Below are 6,706 nucleotides of genomic sequence, written 5' to 3'. Positions count from 1 at the left end.
TAATAATAATAATAATATTAAAATGTCTTGACTCTAACCTTCAGATCAGGTTTTGATCCTTCCTTCTCATATAGCCCCATCCTTGACTTATATGAAATCGATATGGAATCCCATTATAGTTATGTGATCTTAGGCAAATTACCTAAACTCTCTGCACCTCAGTGTTCCCTTTTACAAAATGGTACAGTTTAACTGGGTAGTGACCAAGATTACTTCTAGAACTAAGTTTTGGGTTAGGGCTTCCTTCGACCGTTGGTTAAAAACTGTGGACCCTCATTCCAGAAAAATGGTTACAAGGCTTCAACTGGTTTACTTTGTTTTGTCAGTCAAGGCTACATTCCCCTTTCTTTTGAGGGACATTTCTCACCTGCTCCAATATCTGGCTCTAGATAGGCTACCGGTAACAGTACCCCATCCCATTCTGCCCAGGAGAGTGGGCATATCAAGTCCTTTTCTGGTTTTTGTTTGTTTGTGTTTCTTCTTTTGAATGGAAGCAGAAGGGAAGATTTCTTTTTTGGTAGAGAGCCAAAGGCAGGGGTTCAGGTCTGCCTGGGACCTTTCTCCTGCTTTGCTGAGAAAGTTCTTCTGTGTAAGCCACAGGAAAGGAGAAGCCTAGAGAATGGGCAGATGGAGGGAAGGGGAGAGAGACTTCTCCTGTTGCTTCACTTCTGGATCCAGCTGCCCCTAAGGCTGGCTCATTCCTACCCTTTCGATGCTTTCCATGAACCAGTCGATATTTTTTTTTTTTGGTTTGTGTGAGTTTGAGCTGACTAGAGGCATTTGCAGCAGAACGAGTCCTGGTTGGTACACAGGCAGGCATGACTTCACCCCACTTTGTGCCACTGACCCTTAGATTTTAATACTGTCCCAGTCCCCATTCTCGTTTCCCTCACATTCTAACTAAGCTCTTTGAAAGCAACTAGAATGCCTTATGCAACTCCTTACACAAGTGCTCAACTGGTTTTAATGGAATTAAACGGAATTTTAGTTATTTTCTCATATGTACTCATGTTCCCACCCCCCATAAGACTATATGTTTTTAGAGGACAAGGACACTGTTTGCTACTCTTTAAAGGTTCCTGAAAAGGGCTCTGCACATAGTAGGAACTCACAAAATGCGGGAGATTTCGATGACCAGACTGACTGCATCATGAGGAGCTCATTGACCTTGTGCACTGTGACATTCTCAAACATGCTATGGATGCTGGCACCACTGAGAGACTGAGTCAGATGATGACAAGGTCACAGGACAAGAGATCCTTCTGCCAGGACTCTGGGGTCCAGCCTGGAAGCTGTCTGTCACTCCCCACAGCACCTCCTCCTCGCTCAGGAATTTCAGCCAGTCCTGGCTAAAGAGGACAACAGCTTCTGAAACTTCCCCAGTGACTGGAACACTGGGCAGTGAGATCCTAAATACTGACAGCAGTGGCTACAGCCATAGTCAGTTTTTAACACAAGGGCCAGAGGATCCTGGCCTGGCTGGTGGGTCCCTCTTCTAAGGCCCTAGGAAACTCCTGAAAATACAGCAAGGGGAGCTGGGCACACACACGACACACAACTATACACACCGAGGACCTTGCCAGCAGACAAATAACATGCTTTATCCTATGTAATTGCGATTTTTTAAAATACATTTTCTTGAGCAACTGCAGAAGTTTCCTTTCATAGACTAGAACCAGAGCTGGGGTGGTTGAGGGGAGGTGAGAAAGCACTGGGTCCAATTAGCCACTAGAGGGTGCTGGGAAGCAAGACCTCTCAAATTTTCCACGGGGCATTTCAAAGGCCAAAAGTGGAACGTCTTTCGCAGATAGTGATCAAGGTACGTGGCCACCGGTGACTGAGTGGGAACAAAGCAGCACCACCCAGTCCTGTGCTTTGGGCATTTCATGGCTTCTGCTACCAGGAATGGCCAGAGAAGCTCCACCTCTGTGGTTAAGATTCAGCAGCCATAAGGATGTCTCTTAGTGTCATTAAAATGCTAAATTGGGCCTCTTTGTCCTAACCAGTTCTCCAGCCCCTAAGAGATCTATATTCCTTCCAGCTCACTCTGGCACTGGGGGCAGGTCCCCTAGACCATCAGGGGGTTAGGTAAGTGTGTGGAGAGAGAAGGCAGCCATTTCTACCTACAACGGGCTGCTTGTCTTATTTGCAGGTAGCAGCAGGAGACCTGCTTTAGGATAGCAGCAACCTCAGTTTTTCCAGGTGAGTGGGTGTCCAGGAAGTGCCCACGGAGATGCTTCCAGGAGAATGAGTCACTTATTGGGAAAATGGCAAAAGAACTTATTTGCCAAGGAACCGAAAATATGTCTTTTTCCACTGCTGCCCTGATGTTGTCACTGGCAAGGCTACTCACTGCAGAAGCCAAGAAAAGGTTGCCTGCCTTTAAAGTCTTTTGAGTAACACATCATGGCCCAGGATGGTAACACATCAAGGGTGCTCCCCTGCACTCAGAAGGGTCAATGGAAATTTTCCCCTTTTTAAATCCTCAACCCCACACCCCTTCAAAAGCAGCAGAACCCACTGTCTTCTCGTTGAAAGAGCAGCTACTGGGTCAAGAAGCATTTAAGTGTTTCGCACATAATAGATAAGGTCTGTGGAATGAATAACCGGTTCATTGAGAAAATGAACGTCTGAGTTAAATCCTAGATTTCCTTCCCTTCTCCCTCAAACTTTTGTTTTCTTTTTCCTTACTTTCTTCCTTTCTCTCTTCTTCCTTCCTTTTCCACATTCCGTAAAATTTACCCTTTGTGTGTGATTCAGTGGCCTTTAATATATTCACAGTTGTCTACAATCACCGCTAATGCCAGAACATTTTCATCACCCTAAAAAGAAACCCTGTACCCATGAGCAGTCAGTCACTCTCCTCTCCTTCTTCCCCTCAGCTCCTGGAAACGACTAATTTACTTTCCGTCTCCAGGGATTTCTTATTCTGCACATTTCATATAAGTGAAATCATATAACCACCCTAAAAAGAAACCCTGTACCCATGAGCAGTCACTCTCCTCTCCTCCTTCCCCTCAGCTCCTGGAAACTACTAATCTACTTTCCGTCTCCAAGGATTTCTCATTCTGCACATTTCATATAAATGAAATCATATAATATGTGGCCTTATGAGGCTGACTTCTTTCATTTAATATAAGGTTTTCAAGGCTCATCTATGTTGTAGCATGTGTTATTTTTATTGCTGCATAGTATTCCATTGTGTAGATAGACCACTTTGCTTATGCATTCAAGCTGATAGTCATTTGGGTTATTTCCACTTTTTGGCTATTGTGAATAATGCCGTTATCAACATTTACGTGCAGGTTTTCGTGTAAACATGTTTTCACTTCTCTGGGGTACGTATGTAGGACTGGATTTGGTCGGTCACACGGCAATTCTAGGCTTTATCTTTTGAGGAATTTCCAGACTGTTTTCCAAAGTGGCTGCACCATTTTAAATTCCTACCAACATTGTATGAGAGTTCCAATTTATCCACATCCTCACTAACACTTTTCAGTGTCTGTCTTTTTGGTGATAGTCATCCTAGTTGGTGTGCAATGGTATATCGTGATTTGCATTTCTCCAGTGGCTCATCATGATTTGCATTTCTCCAGTGGCTGATGATGTTGAACATCTTTTCATGTGCTTATTGGTAATTTGTATACCTTCTTTGAAGAAATATATATTCAAATCCTTTGCTCGTTTTTAAATTGGGTTGTCTTTCTGCTGTTGAGTTCTAAGAGTTCTTTATATTGTAGATATTAGACCTTACTGGACATGTGTTTTTCAAGTATTTTCTCCTGTGGGTTGTCGTTTCACTTTTTGGAGAGTGTCTTGTTCTAAGAATCAAGGTCGAATGGACTCCTGTTTCTTATACTCCATTATTTCTCGAAATGAGCTTGTTTCTGATGACCGGTTGCTTTGGGGTGGAGAACATGGAATTTTGGGGGTGATGTAAAATGTTCCTCATCTTGATAGTTGTATAAATCAGTGTTTGTCAAAACTGACTGAGTTTACTGTTAAGATCTGAGCGTTTTTCTATATGTACATTATTCCTCGGTGAAAAAAATAGCTTGCTTCATTTATGGTCATGACTTTCTTATACAACTCTTTCCTAGAGGTTTTTTTTTTTTTTTAAATGGCCCCACCTTTTTTATAGAGGAGACAAAGATTATACTCCGTCATAAACATTATCTGTTGATTGGAATCTACTTTCTCCCTGAAAGGATTCTTCATGGAATTCCTTGACTTCCTACTCTGGGTCACAAATTTATAGATCTGTGGACAACTGCCATTTTTTTCTTCATTGTGCTCTTCATTTGATCTCATTATGTCTTTTTCCTGAATTCTCATTTCATTTTGCTAGACTATGTCTTTGTTCCCCTCAGCACCTCCAAAAAGGGCACACGGGAAGTCAATGTTCTGAGTCCTTATATATCTGAAAAAAAATTTATTTGTTCTTTTGGGTAGGCATACGATTGTAAGATTAAAACATTCCCTGAGAACTTGGAAGTCACTGTTCTAATATCTTTTACAATCTAATGTGGCTGATGTTCCCCCCCCCCCACACACACCCCCATGTTTCTGACTGCTTCTTTGATCAGGTTTTTATTCAAAATTAGCTGTCTCAAAGTGATTTGACTTTTGTGGAATAAATTACACACACCCCCATGTTTCTCACTGCTTCTTTGATCAGGTTTTTATTCAAAATGAGCTGTCTCAAAGTGATTCGACTTTTGCGGAATAAATTAATTTCAGTTTCTGCCACAGGCTTCTTTTCTTCTGTGGTGGGTTTCTTTTCTGTGGGCTTCTTCTCAGCTGCTGGTTTCTTGGTAGCTGCAGCCTTTTTTCCCACCAAAGTCTTCTTCTGCTTCGTAACACCAACAGTCTTCTTTCCTTTCTTCCCTACCACAGGCCTCTTGCCTGGAATCCCCTTCTTCTCATCTGATTTGGCTTCTAGCGCTGCTGCTGCTTTATCTCCCCAGTGCTTGTGATTCTCGTGAATGGTGTTCTGACGCATGGTCTTTGCATATGGGTTTAGCTTCAGCATGATTCTCAGGTTTTTCAGTGGATTCTTCTTTAGGACTCTGCGATGAATCTTCTTGCATGGTGCTCAGGGGGCTCTCTGGATTTCTGGGATTTTTGAAATTCTGCTAAGGTCAGTACTGAGTGGCTTGTGTATGGGAAGGTTGTAGTTACTCTTGAGAGAGGCAGCTTTATGCCAAGTACCATACAGATCATCTAACTTGCAGAAAGCACTTTCAGTCCAAACGCAGAAATGGCCCGCCCACATGCCCACCAGGAGCAAGTTTCAAATGTTCAGTTTGCTTACATTAAGCAGAGTAATTCCAGAGATATTTCTGAAGGCTTTGATGATGCCGCTGTCCTCATTATAGATGATGCAAGGTCTCCCGCGCTGGATATGACAACGGTTTCTCATTTTGCCCTTGCCAGCTCTCATTCGCTGAGAAGCATACACCTTTTTATACTATTCCAGGCCTTAAGTTTCTTAAGCAAAAGAGCCTCCTTGGTCTTCTTGTAGCCTTCAACTTTACCTTCAACCACCAAAGAAAGTTCAAGAACTTTCTCAATACGGTGACCTTTAGATATGACCAGTGCTGGTAAGGCTGAGGCAGCCAGAGCAGAGCAGATGACATATATCTTCTGTGCTGTGTTCACTCTGCAGTGCCAATGGTGCCAGGTTTTGATTGGTGTAAACATGTCCCCCCCACCACCCCTCACGGCATATATTGCCAAAAGCACCCTGGCCAGATGATGAGTCCCACTGCCTCGAAGAACTCTGGGAATTCGAGCTATAGCTCTGCCAGTCCCCCACGACTCAGCACTGGTTTGATGATCTGCTAATTCACTGACAGCATAGGGGTGTCTATTGTTTTTACGCAAGTTGATGTGAAAAGTTCACAATATCTGGTCACATGGGAGCCTTGAACACAGCTGGCAAAGTGACATTTTTGCCAGACGATTCCCTTTTTTCGGAGTACACCGATATCAGTGGATGAGCACACGCCATGGCGGGGAGAGGAGAAGGCCGTGCTCCTCAGTCGGGTGGCTCCCACAGGAACAGGGCTGATGAGAAGTTTGAGGCTAGTTAGATGTTTATTCTTCCCCAGAAACTTTTAGGACTTTATTCATTACCCTTAGATTGCTGTAATATCATCAGATAGTCTAGGAATTTTGTTTGGGTTTTGTTTTATTCCTTTATTTATCTTCCTTGACACTTGCGCCCTTTCAATCTGAAAATTCTTGCCTTTCTTCAACATATGGATATTTGCTTCTATTATTTCCACCCTCTCTGTCTCCTTCCTTCCTTTCTTCTCTTTCTCTGGAATTTCTAGATGAATTGACCCTCTTATCTCTTATTTTTTTCTTTTTTTGGGACTTCTTTATCTGCTAATCTTTTAAGTGCTGGAATTTCCCCAGCCACCAGCCAGTGCATCTCTTGTCACTGACCACTTCCTCTCTGAATGATCACATCTATTCGTTTGGCTTTACCTCTTTCCTATGTATATTTTGAGGTGCGTCCAAACTACACTGACTTTCTCTGCAGCTCTTATGAGCTTCAGACCCAAATCCCCTTTTAACTGCTCAGCCTGTCCACACAGCTACCTTAAACTCAGCATCTCAAAAACAAAACAAAACAAAACAAAACCATGGCATCTCAACTGTTGTGTGAAAGGCTCAGAACCTGGGAAGAGGGCTCTCC

The 6,706-nt window shown here is 43.0% G+C and overlaps 1 pseudogene; it reads right to left on the bottom strand.

Annotated features, from left to right (window-relative positions):
- LOC102881084 overlaps window positions 1–6,022 on the bottom strand; it is a 19,862-nt pseudogene extending 13,840 nt beyond the window's left edge.
- Between the last annotated feature and the right edge of the window lie 684 nt (window positions 6,023–6,706).

The sequence above is a fragment of the Pteropus alecto genome, unplaced genomic scaffold, assembly GCF_000325575.1.
Source record: "Pteropus alecto unplaced genomic scaffold, ASM32557v1 scaffold60, whole genome shotgun sequence".
In the NCBI taxonomy this organism is placed as follows: Eukaryota; Metazoa; Chordata; class Mammalia; order Chiroptera; family Pteropodidae; genus Pteropus; species Pteropus alecto.
This window is presented reverse-complemented; position numbering and strand designations above follow the sequence as displayed.